General features: G+C 38.6%; 1 protein-coding gene across 2 annotated transcripts in view; it reads right to left on the bottom strand.

The window, feature by feature from the left end:
* The window catches only part of KYNU (kynureninase), a 2,242,792-nt gene that overhangs the window by 1,988,071 nt on the left and 229,590 nt on the right, over positions 1–25,131 (bottom strand). The gene's annotated exons all lie outside the window — the stretch shown is intronic.

Raw genomic sequence — 25,131 nt, 5'->3', positions numbered from 1 at the left:
CCCGGAATTAATGGACATGCTGCACTTCAGAAAATCCAAATCCCATCGAGCTACGCGCTCGAGAGACTTGAACCTCAGCACTGAAATAAATAGGACATGCTGGAGGGACAGATTCATAACCCAGAGGCTCCCTTCACTCTGGAATAAAATCCCAGTCTAGGTTAGGCAGAGTCCCTCATTGACTCACTTCAAGTGGAATCTTGATGAGTGGATGGGAGATCGTAGGTTTACCCTGGGTATCACTTTTGTGTCACTGTTAGACAGAGGCACAGTATACTAACCTTGAAAAAGGGCATAGCAAAATTAATTTAAAATGGGTGGCAAAAGCCAAACATACTCTGGCTAGGCTTACAAATGCCCTACGGCAGATAGCCTAGTATGAACCTATGAACCTATAATAAATACTACATTAATCAAATTTCATTAAAAATACATATGTATAATAACCTATATCATTAGGAAGTCCTATCCCCAATCCAGATGTCTGACACAGGTGTCTATGTTACATTGTGGGCCTAATATGACCTCCCTGTGTATGCTTTCTACACATATTCTAAATTGGACTACTATCACTGGCTTGTTAAATAATGCCAATGTCCCCAGTCCATGTTGTAACACTGAAGTGAGTCAGCTCCACTCATCTGGGACAAAAGAAAGATCCCTCTATCCAGTGTAAGCAACCACACAATGGCCAGTTACTCTCAGCCTCCTCTACCCATTCTTTGGGTAAACAAGCCACTACTGTTGGTCAAGTCCACCCATCCATCCATCCCCCTTTTTTTCCATTTTTGTACATGGAGTATAGTGTCACACCATCAGTGACAATCATCTAGAGCAAATGTCCACACAGCCGAGTGGCTAGTCCTGACACAGTTGTCATTCTGATAATCTGGTCATCTCATGAGATGGTGGTCCTCAGTTTTGGGTCTGAAACTAAGGCATACTATAACATAACATCATAGCTGGGGTTTAAATGTACTGGGTATTATTTGCTCTGATGGTGCTAGCGATTACTGTACATTTATAGTATACATTCACAAGCATGTATTTTTATTATACATGTTGAAATTGAATCCTTTCATGCAGACTGGGTTCAGATTTGAATAAAAATATATAATATACAGAAGGCAGTTTTGAGATAGTGCTTAATTCTGATAGGGATTTAACATCATAGTCCTAAATCTAACCCAGTGCATATTAGATTATTAGATTGTAGAAGACCAAACTGGAAGATATTTGGGAGTTCATGGCCAGCTAATGTATATACAAAGATTCTTTGTTCTTCTTACACATCATAGTATGCTATCTCAGATTATCTGCTGCATTGTCTCACCTTTCAATTAGAAAGTCAGCTTTACTCCATTTTTCTGCAATAAAAGTTAAATATGATTTACATTAAACACAATTAAGAAGAATGTAAGAAGTCCTCAAACTGAAAACCTGTCAAATTCAGTGAGCAGTTTTGTAGCAGAAACATTTTTATTACTTACTTACTTATTATCCAGGTAAGTTCATTTAACAAAATTTTCTTTTTCATGGGTGATGTGGTAGCCCTGCCTAGTTAAATGACTTGGTCAGAGTGCAAGCAAGGAAAATGAAGGTTTTAGAAATCAAACCCTGTATCCTTGGCTACAGGAAACACCTTGTTATTTTATCAGTGCTTTAGTCCTCTGTAGTAACTGACAAGACAGCACTTAAAAATAATGTAGATGAAGGCATTTAAGCAGATATAAAGAAGCAGCAATATATAAAACAGCAGTGTGGTGAGAAATCATTTTAATAACATGCAATGCCAACTCCTGATAAGTACATTGTTAGAAAAACTGTCAAATATATCTCTGCGGTTACGCCACATGCTGTGCAGTGATGCACATTTTTTTTTCAGTTTAATTCATACCAGTTCTAAAACAAAGCATCTGTTGTTAATGCTGAAGACTTTTTTAGTAAATCAGGTATTTATTCATAGGTTCATACTAGACTATTGATCAAGTAAATTACTGCAGAATATGGAAGACTCAAGATGTGATTTCACTTCTTAGGAAAATGGACATGCACCCCCCCCCCCCCCCCCAACAACACAATCATTTTCAGTGGTGGGTCTGAAAAACTGTGAAAGCCATTACCACTGGAGTGCTATCACTACACTAAAATCATATTTCATTACATATGCAGATAACTATGGTTTTGAGCACCAGGAAAGCCTTTAAGGATTGCATTTTTTTTTATTTAAGCTTCTAGCATTGAGCAGTGCTACCTTTAAACAGTATTGATTATATTCACTATGTCAGTTGTTTGATGAGAGTGATCTTGCTTAAAAAAGGCACTATGAAGAAAACAAAAGTTGTGGCCAGCACATGAAAGCCATGAGGTGACAGGTGTAGGTCAACCCTAGCTGGCAAGGCGGTGTAGGTCAACCCTAGCTGGCAAGGCTGTCGATCATATTCTCCTATGTAATATATATTGGAACCCATTAGAATGGCACTAATAAATATGCCAATAGTTAAAAGTCAATTATATTTTGTTTGTTTTGTGGCATCTTTCTTGGTGGTGGTGGATACTGCTCAAAACTAGTTTCATACCAATCTCAGAGACATATTCCAAGAGTTCCATTATAAACCTCTTCACATGATAACTAAGGAAGACCAGCAAAGCACAAATACCTTTTTCAGAGTAACCCAGGAACACATCTGTCTCGTTAAGTGATTTGTTGCAATATATAACTAGGTGCAGACAAAATCAAACATTATTGCAGGATAAACCTTCCTACAGGACATAGCCTTAAATCTTCTGTTCTTTCCGACCAGACTAGACCAATCAGACATAAAACTGTGGCAGTGTTTGGGAATTACTGAAACAAACCAGAAGAATATGAATCTAGACACCCTGCTTCTTAAAAAACAAAGGGGTCACCTTCTGGAACTATAGCCTTAAAATTATAGAGGGATAACGTATCTCAGTGAGCACCTTCATCAGCTGTTGCATCACAATCTCCTCATTTAATATCCAGAACCATCTTATACAATTTTATATATATCCATTTTAAGGACTTTTAGTTATAAAAGGGGGTTGGAGGGTGGCCTAATGGTTAAGGTGTTTGCCTTACAAAACACAAAGTGCAGGGTTTGAGCCTCACAAGGGCTAATTGGCTAGGCTTAAAATGGCAAGGGCAGTTAGCTTAGTACTAATCTATGAACCTATATGTTTACATTAATGTTTGTCAAACAAATGTAACCACAGAGAATAAAAATACATTAGAAGCTTAGTGATATACTTTTTGCATCCTAGCATAACAAAATGTAGTCACCACTGTCCTCCCCAGTGTAAGAATCTATGTTAAGCATCTTAAGTGCGAGATACTTAATGGAAGACACATCCTTGATAATGCAGCATTTGATTTTTTTTTTCTAAACTTATTTAAACACCTCTATACTTTGGTACTCTGTTAATTTTTTTGGCACATACAGCAAAGCTGGTCTCTAGTGAAAGTGTATCACTGCTGAATCTGTGGGATGTTATAGGATTGTAATTGTGTAGACTGCTAAAAATTAAACCACATCAAAAACAAAATACATTTATTTGCTTGTTTATCTCTTTGTCTGTTATTAGGAGGCAGATGTTTCATTGCAACTTGCTACCGAGAATTCAAAGAGCTGCTACAGATGAAGCTCTTCAGATAACTGACAACTCTGATAGAGCAATAAAAGGCATGTGCATGAATGCTGAATTCAACAAATAAGGCAATACTGAAGCACTCACCAACATAGTCATTATCACTGGCACAGTACCAGCAACAGCTATCTCAGTGGCTCACAGAACAGCAGTTGACATATTTGTTCATTACCTCTTTGTTTGTTTTTTTCCTCATTACACTTTCTGATCACACTTCAGAATTGCAGCTTCTTGTGAATTCAAACCAGCAGGATGTGCAGTGACAGGCAAATATCACTATGTTGCATAGATCCAGAATGCAACCTTGTGATCTCGTATTTTATTAACGAGCAAACTTTTACTATAGCACATATATGTAATATACGTAGACAAATTGATATAGATATAGAAACACAACACTGTGTGCATTTAGCAGTTTTACTCCAAAGGTTAAGGCCATAAGCTGATAATGATCCTCACCATTTTGGTCATGGGTTTGATTTGTTATTATTTACTGACATTTGCTTACTAGGGAAGACCAACTGGATAATAAATACCCACTTTTTGCGGTTTCCTGGGGGAAACGTCTTAGAGAGTTAGATAACATCAAATAAAACAGTAGTTTAGACAGAATTTTTTAAAAAGCATATATACATTTAGTTTGACTGCAGAATACGTAGGATACACTAAAGCATGAGGACATACCAGTGATGCAATAATAAAGAAATAAATAAAATATGACAATTATATACAAAAGTAGTAGAAGTGTAGCCCATTATGCTAAGAAATAAAAACAAATGAAAAAAAAAGATACAAGTCCCCCATGAATGGGGAAAGGCAGGTGTTGAAAGGTATAGATAGATGGTATAATGAGCGATTAGTATGAATGTGACATACTTGTTGATGTAGATCATACAGGTGAAGTGCTAAATTCTTTGACAGCGATATAGTTCTGAACAAATCTGTGATATAATTCCATAGTTTGGCTATGCAGTGTGAGTATATATGTTGTCCCACACTTTTTTGGTTTATAGCATTCCAAGCAGGTTTCTGTACTGAGAGAGCAAATGGCTATGTGGGAGCTAGTGATGAAGCATTAAGGAGATAAAAGGACAGGTAGAGGGCTTATATAGTATTTTATAGGTCAGAAGAAGTTGTGTATGGGCTAGTTGATATGCTGATAGCACGTAATGCAGACTAGTGATTAGCTTTATGCGGCAGCTTAACTGCAAATCTAGCTATCTTATTGTAGCATCGCTATAAATGTGATTTAAGAGAGATCTGGATGTTATTTAAAATAAGTGACCCATAGATATGACAGGGTAAAATGTAAGAGTTAGGATGATTCTTCTAGAAGGAGTAAGGAATGCTTTTCTCAATATGGCAGACATAGCTTTTAATTATTTTCTTTATATAGTTTTGTATGTGAAGATCAAGCTTTTTTCATCTGTGGTGAATCAAAGTAATCAGTTATGGGTAACTACCTCAATAATTGCATTTTTAGAGAGATAATGTGGAAGTTACTTCTACCATTGGTTTGTTACTCAGGAAAAATAGTAGTAGTTTAGTCCTTTTGGGAATGAGTAAAAGTTGATTTTGATGCAGCCACAGTTTGACTGAGTTGAAGGCATTTTGTGTCATGGATTGTAGTTATAGTGGGCTGTCAGATGGGCAGATGAGAGTTGTGTCATCTGCATACTGAATAAGGCAAGCTTCCTGAGAAGAGGTGTACAGGTTATTCAAGAAAATGTTTAAAAAGAGAAATGGACTGACAATGGTGCCTTTGAGGAGTTTCAACTAGGGCAAAAGGGAAAAAAGAGATGAGAGCCATTTGACAGATTGTTATCTTTCAGAGAGTTGGTTAGAGATCCAAAGAATAGTTGCTTTGGATAGGCCTAGAGAAGGCATTTGAGTCAGAAGTTTCTCATGTGAGACTGTGTCAAAGCCTTTTGAGGGATCTAGAAAAACAGAAGAGGTGAGCTTTCGTTAGTCTCTGTCCTTATTAATGATGTTAGAATAGTTGAGGAGAGCTGTAGTGATAATATGGCTTGGATGGAAGAGATGTGTTGAGACTATTTTGAAAGAGATACTGAATGAGTTTGTTACGAATACACTTTTTCAGGATCTTAAAAAGGGAGAAAAGATGGCAACTGGTGTAAACTTTGGGATTTCAGAAGTCACTTCCTTTATAGAGGATAATAACAAATAGCTTTTTCCAAACTGTAGGTACATGAGATCTGTTGATGAGACTTGAGACTGGGTATGTCACATAGTCTGTTTAAAGAACCCAGCAGGGAGAGCAACAGCGGAAGGTGAAACAGGTTTTGGTTTCTTTAGTACCTGTTTAACATATGATTTGGAGACAGTTTGGAGATTAAAGCAGGGATATCATGGGTACTAGAATTTTGTTCTTGATTAAATGATTGGAGAAAGCTGGAGGTAAGATACTCTACAATGTTGATGAAGAAAGTATTAAATATGGTAGCTGTTTCTAAGAGAAATAAGTCCAGATAGGAGTTTGTTGAGTAAGGAGGGCCAGGTTGAAGAATTTTCTTAACTGACTTCCAGAGTTTCTTTCGATTTTTTGTAATTATCTTGTAAGTCTGTGTAATATATTTTTTGTCTATTTAAATTTGCTTCTAGTTTGTCATCTACTTCTCTGAAGTACAGGCTAAGACAGAAGACCTCTGGCTAATGAAGTTAGCAGATGACTGCAAACTAGGAGCCATAGTCAAGTCCCCAAATGATGTGGACATCCTACAGAAGGGCCTTGCTGAGACAGATGCCTGGTGTCAGAGCCATGGCCTCAAGCTCAATGCCAAAAAGTGTAGTGTCATCCCCTTTGGTAAAAACTCAGTACCCATGAACTACCACATAGGCAGCAATCTACTTAACACTGAATGTGTGATAAGAGACCTTGGGACCCAGGTGGACAGTAATCTCTCCTTTGATAGTCACATCGCCACAGTAGTCAGGAAGTCCTTTTACGTGGCACACCTCATTATAAAAGGGTTCTCATCCAGGAAAAAAAGAGGTCATTGTTCCCCTCTACCCGACACTCATTAGACCCATTATAGAGTACAACACCCCTTTTGAAATGTACCTCACAAGACATCTGCAGCAGCTGGAAAGGCCACAGAAGTACCTCACAAAGAGGATTACTGGCCTCAAACAAATGCCCTACACTGACTGCCTCAAAAAACTCCAGTTTTACTCCATAGCATATTGCCCACTCAGAGGTGATCTCTGCCTAACATATAAAGCTATGTCAGACCCAGAGCTGTTGGACATGCTACACCTAAAGAAATCCCAATCCCTCCGAGCTACACGCTCTAGGGACCTAAACCTTGTCACCACAATAAACAGGACATACTGGAGGGATAGATTCCTTTCTCAGAGACTTCCCATACTCTGGAACAGGCTACCCATCTATGTCAAGCAAAGTTTTTCATTAGCATTCCAAGAAAAATCTTGATGAGTCGATGGGAAATAAGAAATATACCCCAGGGATCACTTCTGTGTCTCTACTCGATGGTGGCACAGGAAAATAACTTTCTTGAGTGGCGTAAGCCAGGGAATCTTGTTGGCTAGGCTTACGTAGGCCCTTGGGCCGATAGCGTAGAACCTACCTATGAACCTATGAACCTATAGATGTAAGGTTTGAAGGGTTTTTATCTCTGTGTCACTGTTTCCATGCTTTGTCATATTTTGCATGAGAATTCTCATTGAATGAGTCAGTCAGTGGGCTTGAGTAGTTTTTACTTTTATTTCTGTTAGGGGAAAGGGTATTTGAAGTATTCATGAATATATTGTTGAATTTGTTAATGGCTTCATCTAGGTTTTGACTGGAGACCAGTTAAAGGATTTTATTAAATTACAGAGAGTGTCATGATGATAGTTAGAAAAATGTGTAGTTAAATATCAATGGCATTTTAACTGATGGTTGATTTCTCTATTGACAAACATAGGGTGATGGTCACTAAGGGTATCAGGTAGTAGCCCTAAATTAGAATACTTGCTGGGGTCAGAGACAAGTATCCAGTTGAGGATAGAATGTTTATGATTTGAATTGTTGAACCAAGTAGGAGGGGAGATCAGCTATTTGAACCCATACAAGTCAAGACTAGTAGTTAGGGTGTTAGATGTCACAGATAACCATTCATTGTCAGTGTCACTCAAGATAATGGTTTCACTAGTAACATTTTTAGTTATCCAGCCCTGATTCACCTCCTGCAGATTTGCAAAAGAAATATCACTAGAAATACTAGATCCAAGTATTCAAGCTCAGCTTGCAACATGAATAGAACATGCTGGTGAGACAGACATGTCTCTCAAAGGATCGCTACACTTTGGAATAGGATCGCCATCCATGTGAAGCACAGTCCCTCCCTATCCTCTCCCCAGTCTGGCTCACGTCTCCAATAGAGACTGACAGTAAATAATCTCTAAGTAATATACCCCTCATTTGACATTTAGCAACCCCCTAACTAACATACCCCTCCAAATAAATGCCCATGTTACACAGAGACACTGTTTGGTTGTGTTGGATGGCTAGGCTTTTAAAGGCCCTGGTGGTCTTTGATTAATATATACTTATAAACACGTGAACCTATGAGCAAAGAATTTCTTCTAAAAAGCTAATATTATTACATGGTGTTATGCAGAGGGCAACTATACAAAACTTCTTATTTTTATTAACATTGAGCAGAGGGATAAGAATTTCTGCATTTTGGAAGGTTAGTTTGTCAATACTGAGGGTTGAGAAAGTTAGACAGTTATTATACACAGAAAATCAAATAAGGAATAATAAGGCTTTAGAGCAAACTGACTAGCATAAAATAAGTAAATTGTATAAAATAAAATAAGCAATATGTATGAGCTATTTAATACACACAAGAATAGAAATAAAAATAAACCATTCCGTAATTTAAATTAGGAATGCCTGGCTGATAAAGGGGGAATCTATTGTAGCAATGGACACCATAGATTATGTTGCAAATATGCAAACTATGCTAGGAGACTATGAAACATATACTGAATGTAAAACAGAAGATGTATAATCCTTGGTTGATAGGTTAAATGCTAATCTGTATGATCTGTTGCTAGAAAGACATATTACAAAAGAAATATATGATTATTTTGTAGTTCAACATCCGCAGATACCTGTACAGACTATTTGAAGTGCATAAAGCTCTGAGAAATCCGCCTATGAGACCTATTGTCTCTTGAAGAGGCTGGGCTACAGAACCCATCTCAATTTATGTTGAGAAACAACTTCAACCTATTATTGAAGATGTTGACATCATACTATTGTATACTAAGCATTTTCTGAAGAATCTTGCTAAATGGTCTGGACGTAGTAATGAGATGGATTTTATTTTAGATTTTATTTTAGAAACTATGGATGTAGTTTCAATATTTACTGTGATTCCGAATGATGCTGGAATTGATTTTACTAGACAATTTTTATTGACACGTTCAGACTATGACTCTTGTAAGATTGAATTACTATGTTTTCTGTTGGAGTTAATATTGACTAACAGTGTTTTTATGTTTGATAATAGATGTTTTGTTCAAAAAAGTCAGCGGTGCCATGGGCCCCGTGTGTGCAAATAGTTATGCCAACATGGTGCTTGCCCAATGGGAAGCTTCATACATTTTTAATATTTGTAACCCCTTCCTGGAAAAAATTTTATATTATAATCGATTTGGGGATGGTGTTTTTTTTGCATGGGGTGGTATGGTAGATGAACTTGCCCTGTCTATTAGGTATCTAGAAGGCACCATAGACTTTCTTAAGTCTACATATAATCAGTATACTGACATCATTGAATATTCGGATGTCTGCATTAAGAAAAATGGGTGTATGTTAGATAAAACCTTGTTTTGGAAGTCTTGTAAAGGAAACAATAAGTTGCATGCTCATAGCATGCATCCAAAAAGAATGAAGATGAATGCTATGAAGGAACAGTTCTTAAGAACAGCGAGGGTGCATACTAGGGATAGTGGGATGCATACCTCCTTTGATGTTCTGACTAATGAGTATAAGCAACAAGGGTACTCTAATTTAGATATTGGACAAGTACAGAATGATGTTATTTCTCACAGGCATGATAGAGCTAGACCATATTTTGATATGGATGACACAACAGTGAGTAAACAGGTTTCTGGTTGTAATCATCTTAGGATGTCCATCATATATTCGACTGATGTTAATCCTGTATGTGCGATTATTAGAAAACAATGGAAAGTTCTGCTGTCAGATTCTAAATATAGAGATTTCCTTGACGGTGAACCCCGGTTTGTTTTTAAGAATAATACATCCATTAAGAGGATGCTTTGTTATAAATCTATTGCCCATGATAAGTTAGGTGTGGAGACAACTAAGGATAGATGTGGGACATATCCATGTGGGGCATGCAATGTCTACAGTTATATCAGGACAGACAATTCCTTCACACATCCCCTGAGCAGATGCCTGTTTGAACTGTCTGCTGATTGTAACACCAATAATCTGGCGTATTTGGCTGTGTGTGATTTCTGTGTTTCTTAGTACATAGTTTTGACCACTAGACACCTTAGAGATCATATAAAGGAACATATTTATGTTATCAGTAAAGGAGATACTAGGAATGCATTAGCTAGGCATGTGGCCAAGGAAGGAGGTTCACATACTTTTAGATTTATGGTTTTAAAAAAATGTAGGGGGTTTGAAAGAGGAGGGGATGTTAGCACCTAGACTAAGTGTTTAAATGGATTTATACACTTGCTGCTAATAGGGGTATGGGGCTTAATGGCAAAGTGCCTTTGAAACCAGCCCTGTGAACTAGGGCTTTGAAGCACTGATTGGTTCTAGGTTTTAATAGTCTTCACTTATTTAAGTATAAATGATGTCAACCTTTATGAAGTATTAGATCTGAAGAAACAACTATCTTTGCGAAAGCGCTCATCTTTGTAATTGTTTTAAGTATAAATTATGTCAACTTTTATGAAGTATTAGATCTGAAGAAACAACTATCTTTGCGAAAGCGCTCATCTTTGTAATTGTTTTATTTTAATAAAAAGTGTTTCCGTCAGATACTGAGTTATGAGTAATTATACACAATTGCAACCCCCCCCCCTTTTGTGTAGTATGCTATATTAGACAGAATTTCAGAATATTTTATGTGGGTTTTAGCTGTGTTTCGGTAATGACAGTAATATCTGGTGAGTATTGAAGAAACTGTGCTTGTAGGCTTGTAACTTTGTTTAGAACACTGCAAATGTTAGCCTAGGTAAGGAGATGTTTTGTGGGTGTTGCACAGGTGTTAGGGCAGAGGAGGTCAAATGGATGTCACCACAAAGAGAGATTTTAGAAAACAGCAGATTGAGATTAGTTAAGTTTTTATAAAGATTATGAATTTATTACAGGTTATGTCAAAGTGAAATGAATAGTTAGATGTTTTGTATCTGAAAAGGTGAATTGATTGGACATAAATTTGAGGAAATAGGTATGAAGGACGGTTTAGCCTGAGTATAAGTAGGGTGGCAGGTAGTGTGTGAGTGTGAGTATAGTGTGAGAGTACCATGGTAGGTAGTCATGTGACATGAGATGAATAGTAGGGATTGGAAGATGCACAAGTATCACATGATAGAAAAAGACTGTGGAGTAGTTAAGGGGAAATTATAGCTGAATAAAAAGGAAAGAATGTTAAAAGAGAAGGGAGGAAGGTAAGGCAGAAAAGACAGTAGAATTTGTTTGGTGGAGATTCCAGGCAGGGCGGTCTCTTATTATATAGCTGAAGAAAGGTAAGATTTTAATAGAGTAGAGTCAGTTAGGGAAATTAAGACTAGACCATGGTGTTGTAGGGTGAAACTTTGAATTAGGGGAAGCATTACAAAGACAATAATTACATAGGTGAAGTTTATAACAACAGGGTTGTGAGTATTAAATTTCTGGTCAATATTCAGAAAGGAATGATAATGCTGAATGACTTCCCAAGGAGGAAGAAGTAAATATTGTAAATGGAGAAAAGGAGAAGAAAAAGTATATATAGTAATGTTATAACAGTAGGCAATATTAAATTAAATGAGGAGAAGGAGAGAAGAATAAGTGTGGGGTAAGTTGATATAAGATTGTAAAGCTTATGCTTGAATGCTATTGGATAATAAGATAGTTGTAGGGATTGGTTAGGTTAACAGGAAGAGGACGGGATAGGAATGAGGAAGCGGGATATGTGCAGTATAAATTTAGATAAGGGGGGTGGATGGGAACTGTGGGTGTGGCATGGGAGTGTAGCTAGGGTGACCAGAGTGGTTCAGAACTCCTCACAGATGGCAATATTAGCCGCCACAAAAAGCCAAATCAGTGACAATGAAGGTGAGGGAAGGTTTAAACAGCAGTGTGAGTGCTTTTATGAATATAATGTCAGTAATTCAACAGGCCAGCAGAACAAAGAAAGTTTAAAAACTTGCTCATTCATAGGATCATAAAATCACAGGAGATTACTAGGCTATCTACCTAAAGGTCATTTTAAGCCTAGTCATTTCAACCCAATGTAATACAGTAGAAGTACTAGCCAATACCAAAGACTGCATTTAGTGATGATTGCCCATGTCCAGGAGGGTTATGGGCACTAACCCTGGTAAGAATTTATAGTGCCCCATCCACTTATCCAGTTTCCTCTTGAACAGTATCATAGAAGTGCTCTGTTTCACAAGAATTGGTAGTGTGTTCCAAAGATGTTGCAGTCGCTGGGAGATAAATCTGTCCCTCCACCATGTCTTATTTAAGTCCCAGGCCATATTTATGTCCCTGGAATGGGTAGCCCTAGACTCATTTGATTTACAGATATGCAGTGAGTTCATTAGGTTTGGGTCTTGGGTTGCTCTGTAGGCCAGGAATAAGTCTCCCCTAAGAAGTCTATACGATACGGAGTATAGTGACAGGGACTTTAGTCAGTCTGTGTAAGACACATGCTGGATGGGCCGGATAAGTGCCAAGTTTAGAGAGGTTATAACTTCTTTTGTTCTCAAGGCAATGCCTTTACTAATCAAGTGAGGTACGTGGAAAGCTTTCCTTACCACAGTACACATGGTGGTCGAAGTTAAGGTCATGGTCAACCTGTGATCCCAGGTCACTTACCACTTTATGTATTCTTAGGGTATTGCTGTTGATTTGATAGTGTGAATAGACCTTGTTTGTGCCAAAGGGAATGATGATGCACTTCTTTCCACTCAGTTTGAGACCATGACTAATACACCAGTCACTGGTCTGTGTGAGACCCTCCTGGAGTATACTGACATCATTTGGGGTTTTAATGATTGCACCTAGTTTGTAGTCATCTACAAGCTAGGTCAGCCACAACCCTTTAGTTTTGACCTAAATGCCTGAGAATTAAATACCAAACAGTACGGGGCCCAGCGCTGACCCATGTGGCACCATGCTGGTAACTGGTTTGCTGGTTGATGTGGAGTCACCTCCTTTGATAGCGTGTGTCTGGTTTGTGAGCCAGTTGGCAACCCATCTTACAACAAAGAGGATTACATTCAGTTTGCTAAGTTTATTGGTAATGCCTGAATGTAAGATTGTGTCAAAAGCTTTCGCCAAGTCAAGGTATGCTGTGCACACAGATTTGCCCACATCAATGGCCCTGGTCAGACATTCAAAGAAATGCACCAGATTTAACAGCCAGGATCTGCCCTTCACAAAGCCAAATTTGGTAGGATCCAGGATTGGGAGGTCATCTATGTCTATATTTATAGGTCCATAACTATACAGTCCATGGCCATACAGATGAGGCTGGTCAGACTTATGGGTCTGTTGCTAAGCCACATTTATTGAGGAGAATAACTGTAGCTGTTCTCCATTCCACTGTAATAAAGCCTGTGGTTAGGCTATGATTGAAAAAGGGACTTACTGCTTATGCTAGTTCATGTTTTAGCCTGTCTAGAAATGGCCTGGGATGTCATCTAGTCCCATAGAGGCAGTGTTCCTTCTCATGGACAGGACTTTGAGTACCTGTTCTTCAGATATGTAAGGTGGGGAGGGGGAAGTTTGGGTGAGGGTTTGTTGTAAGTTAGGTTCATAGGTTAGTACTAGGCTATCGGCCCTAGGGCCCTGTCTAGCAGGGCAACTGATGTGATCCCCGGGGTGAATTTCCTATCTCCCATCCAATTGTCAAGGTTCCTTTTGAAGAGGACCAGGAGGTGCTCTGCTTGACATGTATGGGCAGTCTACTCCAGAGTATGGGGAGTTTCTGGGTTAGGAACCTATCCCTCCAGCATGTTTTGTTCATTGTGATGACAAGGTTTAGATTCCTGGAGCGTGTGGCTTGGAGGGACTGGGATTTCTTTAAGTGGAGCATGTCCAACAGCTCAGGGTTTGACATGGCCTTGTATATTAAGCAGAGATCACCTCTGAGTAGACGATATGCCACAAGAGTATAACTGGAGTTTTTTTAGACAGTCAGCACAGTGCATCTGCTTTAGGCCTGTGATTTTTTTAGTGAGGTATTTCTGTGGCCTTTCCAGCTGTTGCAGATGTCTTGTGAGGTACATACCAAACAGGGCATTGTACTCTATAATGGGTCTAATGAGGGATGAGTACAGTGGGACAATGACCTCGTTTTTTCTGGATGAAAAGCCCTTAGTGATGAGATGTGCCACACAGAAGGATTTCCTGACTGTTGTGGCGATGTGGTTATCAAAGGTGATACCACTGTCATAGGTTCATAGGTTGGTACTAGGCTATCGGCCCTAGGGCCTATACAAGCCTAGCCATAACAATTCCCTGGCTATTTCTTCCCACACTATTTACTTCCCTGGAGCCCTGTCTAGCAGGGCGACTGACATGATCCCCGGGGTGAATTTCCTTTCTCCCAAACCTATTTGCTAGCAGGTTTGCTGTCTCTGTAGGGTCAGTGTGTGTGATGCGATTGACCAGCAATTCTGCACATGTTTGGGTCCTACCCTTTAGGTTACTTATGTAGCCTTTTGGTAATTCTTGTCAATAATTGCTAGGTTTCTCTCAAAGGAGCTCTTGGAGGATTTGACAAGTTGTCTTACTTGCCTGTTAAGGCTGAGGAAGGTGCTTTTCCATTGTTGGGTCCTTGTCTATTTTCTTGGACAGCAACCTTTTGCATTTATTGTTGAGTTTATTGATGCTGGAAGTCCACCATTGCAGATTGATTTTACTTGGGGTGCTGGGGTGCTAGCTTTGATTTTATCTGGTAAAGCCAAGTTTATACACTTGTGCAAGTGATTGTACAGAATATTAGTGTAAGCTGTAGCGTAGTTGCCACTTTCAGCTTGGGGTGGGGCTTGGAATGCATTTATTCCTTCACCTAGGATGGTATAGTATGTCTTGGTGAAGTTTTGTAGTCTGATTTCACCCTTTGTGAGTGCAGGTCTTAGTGTCAGTTCAAAGGTGACTGGTTTATGGTTAGTTTTAACTAATGAGGGTCCAACAGTTGCAGCAGTGCACCCATTTGACATGTTGGTGAGGACAGATCTAGAATGTGTTTTCCTCTTGTCGATGTATGGACAATTTGCTCCAAGGCATTTGAATTCACAAAGTCAAGGAACTTTTGTGCTAGTAAGTTTGGGCTAGAGTAGGTTTCTCAGTTGATGGTGGGATAATTGAAATCCCCCATAATCAGTGTGTTTGGTAAAATTTGGATTGTCTTCAGTTTGGTTAAGTAGGCTTCGTGGGTGCTGGAGGTGGATCTATAACTGGCTAGGACTTGAATGGGGGTCTTACCTACTGTAACCTGGACATGGAGTAACTCCATAGAGTTGTCCAGTCTATCTAGATTGGAGGAGAATTTGTCTTTAATATGGATTGAAATATTGCCTCATTTGGTTTTAACACATTCATTTTGCAGGCTAAAGGTGTGGAAGGCATTGTAACACTGCAGGGCTGGAGTACTCTCTGTGACTGAACAGACATCTACATCTTCTAGTGAGGGAGTGCAGTTTTTTGGTTTATGCTCCTAGCATTTTGCAGCATGGCCCTTAATTTGTTCTGATGGTTAATTTCACATCAGTAATGTTTTCCAGACCTTGCCTATAAAAGGCATTATGGGAGAAGCAAGACCCCTTGTCAGAAGCTGAAAGCCTAGGGGTGCCAGGTGCAAAACTGTCTCTGGTAAAGAAGTGAGGTTTGTTGACCATGGCTTCCCAGGCAGACAGGAATTGGATCCCCTTGGAATGACACCAAAAACTAAGCCAATTATTGAAATCAGTCATTTTTTTTATACTGTGGCATCATTCTAGGTGAGGGTAGTATGCTGCTCAAGGCTAGGGACATACCTGCCTGGGACACATACTCTGACAGCTCAACCATGTGTCTCTTCAAATAGTCTAGCAAGGTACATCTCAGGTCATTCATAACAATATGAACTATGACAGAGTCATAACGGTACTTGTTGCAGAGAGACCTGAGTGCATGCATGATTTGGTGAATACTGGCACCAGACAGGAAGCTGACTGTGATTTTCTCCTTGTCCAACCTGGTGAATGGGAAATCTTTGTGTCTCACTATTGAGTCTCCAATGCCAAGAAGTTACACCTTATGGGCTTGCTGGGTGAGACACTGGTGTTGGTATGTGTCATGGGTGCTGTGGAGACTCTGTTAGCTGTAGCAGACTTGTGTTTTGGAGATCTCTGGTATTTAGGTAAGTTTTTCAAAAGAACCTCCACGTATATGGATTTACGTGTTTTGATGTGTATGATGTGTTTGACTAGTGGAATGAATATGAGTAGTGGTACTATGTGAATATGTAGTGGTTTTTGATTGAGAGAGAGCATGGATTCTAAATTCTTGGTGTAAATACATCTCTACAGTAATTAAAACCAGCAACCACTCTGACTCCAATAACTAATGCCCAATGTTTATTCACAAAATCACAATAAAAAAAAAAATAAAAATCAGGTCAAGCGCTTTCGTATTATCACTTCTTCAGAACAAATTCATCACTCACAACTCTGCCTTATATAATAAATCCCTTAATTAGGTACAACCAATCTTTTAAAGAGACATACAAAAATTATATCAAAACCCAAGAACAACAGTGTGCAATATATAATAGTATCAAAAGGTACAGAAAAAAAGAGAATATTCATTAAAACAAAAATGTATATGTACCCTAAAAGTTAACGTTTTAAAGCCCTATATTTTAATTCATGTTTAATACTAATATGTTCATTTAACCCTGGGGTTTCACTAGCATTAAGTCTTAGTTGCCATTTAACTTCAGCCCTCAATAATTTATTATTCCAATCACCACCTCTAAAATCATGTCCTACCACTTCTAATATCCCAAACTTAAAACTATGACTAGGGAACATTTTTACATGTTTATACAGAGCATTTTTTTCATCTTTTTTCTTTATACTATAACAGTGCTCATATATCCTCCTACTCAACTTTCTCTCGGTTTTACCTATATAGAATTATCCACACACCGAGCAAAGGGCTAGGTAAACCACCCCCATAGTATTACAGGATCCACTTGTAAAAATAACCTCTCTATTATAGGGGCGCACACAAATTTTAGGAACATCTATAATAAACTTACAATAATCGCAGGCCCCACATCTAGAAGTACCTTTCAACTTATTATTATTATTATTAGAATAATTGTTTTCTAATAAGTACTTTAAATTATTATTCATCCTATATGTGAATAGTGTTTTTTCACCTATAGCTGTTAATAAATCTTTATTCCCCTTAAACATTGTCCAATTGGTCTTAATAATCTTCTGAACTTCACTTGAGGTTTCACCATATGTTAAAACCATAGCTTGTGAGAAATAAACCTCTTGTGACCTCTTAACTACTATTTCCTCCTCCATACCTAATAGAGGTTTATATCTCACATCCCACTGATCCATAAGCTCTTCTCAAATCCGTGAAACAAATAAATAGGGATATCCTCTAGCTAAAAACATTTCTAATAATAGTTGAGTTTCTCTTTTTACAAGTTCTATATTAGAGCACATTCTTAAAACCCTAACCATCTGCCCCTTTACTATATTTCTTTTAACATAATTAGGGTGGCTACTCATAAATTCTAGGTAGTCGTTAGAAAATGTGGGCTTCCTATATAAACAAGACTGGCAACTTTTTAAATTGGTATCCTTAAATAATGTAACATCCAAAAAATTAATACTTTCACTATTTGTACAACCAGTAAATTTAAAATAATTACAAATTTTATTTAAAAAAATCCATTAACTTCTCATGTGATCCTTCCCCTTTCCATAAAATAAACACATCATCTAAAAACCTTAAATATAAATGCCAACAATCTTTGAAAGGTGAATTAAATAAAAACATAGATTCCCATCTATACATGACAAGATTAGCAAATGTCGGGGCACAACTATTGCCCATTGCAACTCCCCTAACTTGTCTAAACAATTCACCCCCAAAGGTAAAAAAATTATATTTTAACACCAACTCCATTAATTCTAATATAAAATTAATCATACTACTACTTAAATTACTCTCTAAAACTAATACCTCTTGGAACATCTCCAGACCTATATCATGGGGAATAGATGTATATAAATCCACCACGTCCACAGTGGAAAAACAAATGCCATCACTATAAAATTCATTATTCATTCTTAAAAGTCCCAGGAATCTATTAAAACATATTTAAGTGGTATTATTGCACTTTTAACAACTCGGTCTATAAAAACACCCAAAGGGTACAAAATACTATTAAAACCAGGAATAATTAATCTATAGGGTGGCTCAACCAAATTGTTATGCGTTTTAGGGATACCGAAGGCAAGCAGAATAGGCGGATGTTCCACTATCAAAAAATTAAATACTTCCTCATTAATAACCCCCTGGAACAGTGAATCCTCCAGTATGAATTTAATTTTCCTATGGGCCAAATTTATCTCATTCCTTGAGACCATTTCATACTTAGATTCATCATTTAACATACAAAAAATGTTATTATGGTAATCCACATTATTAACTATTACCATACCCTTTCCTTTATCAGGCTTCATATACCTAACTTTATCATCACACCTGATTTCCTCCAACAACACCTTTTCATCCATAGTCAAATTAAACACCCTCCTTTTATGTTCATTAAGCTTTTTATATATCTCCTGAGAACATACGCTTTCAAAAGAACTTAAAATAGGTAGTAAAGGGGGATTGTAGCAACTTTTTTTCTTTATCCTATTCTTTCCCTTAGGACTACATCCTTCATTATAGTCCCTATTTAACATCTTAAGATTTAATTTTCTAACAAATATTTTCAGCTCTATTAAAGTTTTACTATCATCTTCCCTAGCAGTTGGAACAAATTTTAGCCCTCTCATCAATAAATGAAATAATCCTTTACTTAATTCTAGTCCAGCATAGTTATAGATTTTAAACACTTTATAGAACAATACTATTCCATCATTAGATATAATATCTTCAGACAGGTTATTCACATTTGTCCCCTCAACTATTCGTAACTGTTCTTTCACCGATTCAATGGGTTTCGATAATTGTATAGAAATCTCCCTTCCCCCTGTCCCCTAAAAAAATCAGATTTTTCTGGTCTACCTTGGTTTTTATTAAAAATCCTCTCGGACCTCCTTAAGGGGGGAAATCCAATGTCATAGGAGTTAGCATTACTAATCTGTTTATTACTAAGGTTTTGTTTTAAATTGCCCATAGGTGTAGAGGCATTACTACTTTCACTAGCAGAGTCTAAATATGCTTTAGGTAAAGGGTATGCCAACCCATGATTGTAATCATATTCATCTCTCATTAATTTTTTCTTTTTTCTGTCAATATTATTGCACACTTCATTTTCAACTTTATCAAATATAATATTATACCTAAATGAAAATTGATTAAAATTAAAATCATTCAAAATCAAATTATTAATTTCATCGATATCTTTAAATAATTCATCAATTCTTTTGTTATTAACTTTTAAAATCAAGTCCATTAATTCAAGTCCATGTCTGTCGAACATTCTCAAAACTTCATCACATTCTTCCTGGCCTTTCTTAATACCATTCGGGAACCTAAAGGCACAAAGACCCTTTGGAATCCTCCCTTTAGCCATACTCTCCTTTAAGTAGGCATTATCACATTGTAAGGCTCTCACCTTGTTCATTTTTATCTACATCTCTACAGTTGCCAATTGCTACACTGCCTCAAGCAACCCATGTCAACAAGGCTGGCAGGAGAAACAAGGGTAGTCTAAATGTCCATAATGCTAGGTGGAAGACTGCTGCCACTAGGGATGTTTTTTCAGAAACGATTATGGACGAACTTGGTAAATGGAAATTACTGCCGGGGTTTAAGGGAAAATTTGTTGACTTTAACTGTCTGGCTTTGGCAGAAACTCAAGCAACCTCCACCCCCCCCCCCCAACACAACCCAAATGACACATAGCCCACAAACTCAGTGTCCCACTCAAACACAGCCCATAAGGCATAATAACGTACCCAACACTCTAGTCATAGGAGACTCTATAGTCAGGCACACTGATGTTCCACTCACCAGGGAAGGAAAAAGTTACTGTCAGCTGCCTGTCAGGTGCCAGGATCCACCACATAATGCCCACACTCAGTTCACTCCACAACACGTATAAATATGACTCTGTCATTGTCCATGTTGGTGCGAATGAACTGAGACATACCTCCCTGGACTACATGAAAAGAGACATGGAGGAGCCCTCTGATTTTGTAGCCCAGGCAGGTATGACCCTAGCTCTAAGTAGCATCCTGCCATCACCCAGAATGATACCACAGTACAAGGACAAAATGGTTGACTTCAACAATTGGCTAAGCTTCTGGTGTCATTCTAAGAGCATCCAGTATTTGTCTGCCTGGGATGACATGATCAACAGACCATGATGCTTTTCCAGAGATGGCCAGCACCTGTCACCTTTGGGATTCCGGATATTGGCTAAGGCTCTTGCCAACCCTATAGTGCCTTTTTAGGCAAGGTTCAAATGGCAAATTCACCACCATAACAGGTACAAACAAGCAAAATCTGACGGTAATGCTACTCAATGCTAGAAGTCTAAACCTTTAAATGCATTCACTCAAGGCACTCCTTAAAATGGAGAGCATCAACATCTGTGCAGTGACAGAGACCTGGGTTCAAGGGTCCAGAGAGCACCCCTACATTACCAGGCTATAAATCATACCAAACCTTTCGGCCACCTAACCTGGACTGAAACACTAAAGGTGGAGGTGTGTCCATATTCATTAAGGATATCCAAACCTCCAGGCTAGTTGCTCAGCATAATGCATCCGAGATTATCCAAGTGAAACTAACTCTGGGCAAGCCCGCAATCCAAATTGTAGCTTGCTACAGATCCTCACCATGCCCTAGGATTCCCACTCCTCAATTCTTGAAACACTGGAAAAAATTATGGTACAACCCAACTTAACCTAATAATGGGCAATTTTAACTACCCCACCATTAACTGGGAAAACTACTCCTGTACCAACTCTTTTGCTCAATATTTTCTGGAATTCATAAATGCCAATGCCTTGGATCAACTTATCCACACCCCCACCAGGGCCAGCAATATCCTAGACCTAGTCATTACCAATATGGTCAACCGGTGTTCCACGCCAGAGGTCAATTCCTTGATGGACAGATCCGACCACAAGCTAATCACCCTAGACATCGACATCCCGCTCTCACCCCTCATTAGGGAAACCACTGTAAAAAATTTCTCTAAAGCCAACTTCACGCTTCTTAAGACAGAAGTGGCAAACTTCACATCACCCATGCAGATTGACAATAGAGGTACAACTGTTGAATCCTACACAAATGCAAATTATAAGCACGTACACGAGTGCATGGATCATGCTATCTCTAACAGAACCGAGATGCTATCCTCCAAAAAATGGAAGCCAATCTGGTGGTCCCCTGCCATAAACAAACTCTACAGCAGAAGACAGAAACTGTTGCAAAAAAGAGTAAAATCACATGATTGGAGGAACACCCTGGTTACCTTCAGTAGGAAGTTGAGATCCCTCATAAAATCCTCCAAAGCTAGTTACGAAAAAAAAAATCGCCACTGATTCTACAGACAACCACAAAGCATTTTATAGCTATGTCAAGAATCTCAATGTAAACACTCAGATTTCCTCTGAGTTACAGCACAATGGCACTAAATATACAGAACCAACTGATATTGCCAACATCCTGGCAAATAGGTTCAGTGCTAACTTTACCCCTCTCTCACCCCCTAAAGGGCCCATCTCTATACCAGAAGAACGCAAAGTTCCTGTAATCATGACTGCACAGGTAAAAAGCACACTCTCCAAAGCCAAGAACACAGCATTCATGAGACCTGACAACATTTCAGGCTGCGTTCTACATGAACTACAGAATGAACTGGCACCCCATCTAAGTACCATACTCAATCATAGCCTCACCTCAGGCTTTGTGCCTACTGAATGGTGCACAGCGATGGTTATCCCACTCCACAAAGGGGGAGCCATCACGGATCTGGGAACTACCTCCCCATTAGCCTGATGAGCCTGGTCTGCAAAGCCATGGAATGTATCATTATGGAACTTATAAAGAAAGACATTGGTAATCTCCAGACTCTGCACCCCACCCAGTTCGGGTTTGTAATAGGCAGATCATGTCTCCTTAACCTGACAGACTTCTTTGAAGCAGTCACCAAAGCCGTAGACGAGGGTAACGTGGTTCACACAGCCTATCTAGATCTTGCCAAGGCTTTAGACACTATACCCCACTTTGGCATTATAGATAAACTCACTAAACTAGGTATAAATCCCTGTCACAAGATGGGTTTCCAACTGGCTCACTGACAGAACCCACAATGTGAAAATAGCAGACTCCAAATCCGACTTCAGACCAGTGACAAGTGGAGTACCACAGGGTTCAGTCATGGGTCCTCTCCTGTTTGGTATCTACTTCTCTGAAGTATAGGCTAACATAGAACATCTTTGGCTAATGAAGTTTGCAGATGACTGCAAACTAGGAGCCATAATCAAAACTCCTAATGATGTGGACATCCTACAAAAGGGCCTCACTGAGACAGATGCCTGGTGTCAAAGCCATAGCCTTAAGCTCAATGCCAAAAAGTGCATTGTCATCCCCTTTTGTAAAAAGTCTGTATAAATGAACTACCACATAGGCGGTAGTCTACTTAACACCAAAAGTATGATAGGAGACCTTGGGACACAGGTGGATAGGAGTCTCTCCTTTGATAATTACATCACCACAGTAGTCAGGAAATTTTTCTACGTGGCACACCTCATCACAAAAGTTTTCTCATCCAGGAAAAAAGAGGTCATTGTTCCCCTCTACTCATCACTCATTAGACGCATTATAGAGTACAATGCCCCTTTTGGTATGTAGCTGACATCTATAACAACTGGAAAGGCCACAGAAATACCTCAAAGAGGATTACCAGCCTGAAAAAGATGCTCTATGCAGACCATCTCAAAAAACTCCAGCTTTACACCATTGCATATCGCCTACTCAGAGGCGATCTCTGCCTAACATACAAAGCTATGTCAAACCCAGAGCTGTTGGACATGCTCCACTTAAAGAAATCCCAATCCCTCTGAGCTACATGCTCTAGGGACCTAAACCTTGTCACCTCAATAAACAGAACCTGCTGGAGGGATAGATTCCTGTCCCATAGACTTCCCATACTCTGGAACAAACTACCTATCAAACAAAGCTCCTCATTAGCACTCTTCACGCAAAATCTTGATGATTGGATGGGAAATAGGAAATTCACCCTGGGGAACACTTCTATGGCTCTGCTTGACAGGGGCAAAGGAAAATTATTTTCTTGGCTGGTGAAAGCCAGGGTACCATTTTTGGCTAGGCTTATATAGGCTCTAGGGCCAATAGCCTAGTACCTACCTATGAGCCTATGAATTGTGTGGCAGTGTGTGGTGCTGAGGGATGGGCAAACACACAGAAACCTACTCAGATGCAGGGCCTAAATACCAGAAGCTAAACTTGAAAAAACTCTTAAAATTCAAAAAGACCAATGATGATCCTTATTCCAAACCCTAGACTCTCCTCCCTTTACTAGTGAGGTCCCACTCAATACAATTATCTCACATAAAAAGTGCAGATAGGCACCTTACAATCCAAGATGGCCGAGAAAAAATGTTCAGAGCAAACAAACCACTACAAGCAGTTCCAGAAGCAGCAGGCCTGGATCTGGACTATGCTAAAGCTACTACCTACCCCAGTTTCAGCAGCAAACACTGGAGAATATTTAAAACAGCAGAAAAATAGCAGTGTAACACTGAAAAAAAACATTTAAGACAGCAGAAAATTAGCCAGAAGGCTCTAAAGAATTATTTAAACAGTTAACAGATCAGTTAACCAAGTATTGCTTGGAGGGAAAACCAGAGCAGGCAAAACAGATAGCTTTAAAACAATGAAAAAATACCAGCATATACTTAAACAGTGGAAACAACAAAGAAAGTTTGCTAAACAGCAATAAAGTTTGATTTTGCAGGTATAGTATAGCAGGCAATTGCAGTAGAACAGTGTAATTTAGTACTCTGTAAATAAATACAGTATAAAAGTAGGCAGCAGACAATAAAAAGGTACAGTAAATAGAATAAATAAGCAAAAAAAAAAAAAAAAAAACAGGCAACTTTTGTTTTTTTTTTGGAAGCTCAGAAGCCTCTAGTCATCTGGTCATCTAGTATCTCAGCACAGAGTTATGGCTGGTACCCCACCTCAGTTCAGCAAGGTACACGCAAGCAGACACCAGCTCAGATGCAAGGCCTAAATACCAGAAGCTAAAACTTGAAAAAAAAAAACTCTTAACAATGTATTTATTATTATTTATTTATTTGTTTATCAGGAAAGTCCAACAACAAGTCCATTTTCAGAGGAGGACCAGTGAGAAAAGCTCCAAGACATATAGAGTATACAAAACATAGCTTTTTAGAAAGTACATAATCAAGCAGTGAAATTCCAAGCATACAAGAGTAGTTTGATGAAATTAAGATACACTTATGGACCACAAGATTCTATGCAGAAAGTAGGTATGCCGGTTCCAGTTTACATGTTACCAAAGACTGAATAAAAGCAAGTTAAATAATAACTACAAAAAGTGGTTTGCAAAAAATATGGAGGACCAGCCTTGCTGATTCCCATTTACAGATATGTAGCTCTATATGCATCATTTACAGACTTGCATAAAGAACTTAAGTTATGGATGCTGATTAGTGAGAGTGAAATTAGGGTTAATTCAGTGGAGTTAGTATGATAGTTAGCTAGTCAGGACCAATGACAATGCTATTGCAGGTCCACTCTTGTTAATCCGCTATAATTCGTTTTTTGAAAATTCGGCGGATTAACGAAAAAAACACCTTTTGCTGGGGTGGAGTGTATATACCTTTACACTGTCATCAACAAAGCAACTATGCGCTACGCAAACATTAAACACAACACTGTGTACTGTGTTACAGTATTGTTTATTGTAAAAAATAATTGTA

This window comes from Protopterus annectens, chromosome 6.part0 (genome assembly GCF_019279795.1).
Source record: "Protopterus annectens isolate FY-2018-M chromosome 6.part0, PAN1.0, whole genome shotgun sequence".
NCBI classification, from domain to species: Eukaryota; Metazoa; Chordata; order Ceratodontiformes; family Protopteridae; genus Protopterus; species Protopterus annectens.
The sequence above is the reverse complement of the archived record's forward strand: the minus strand, read 5'-3'. Positions and strand labels throughout refer to the sequence as shown.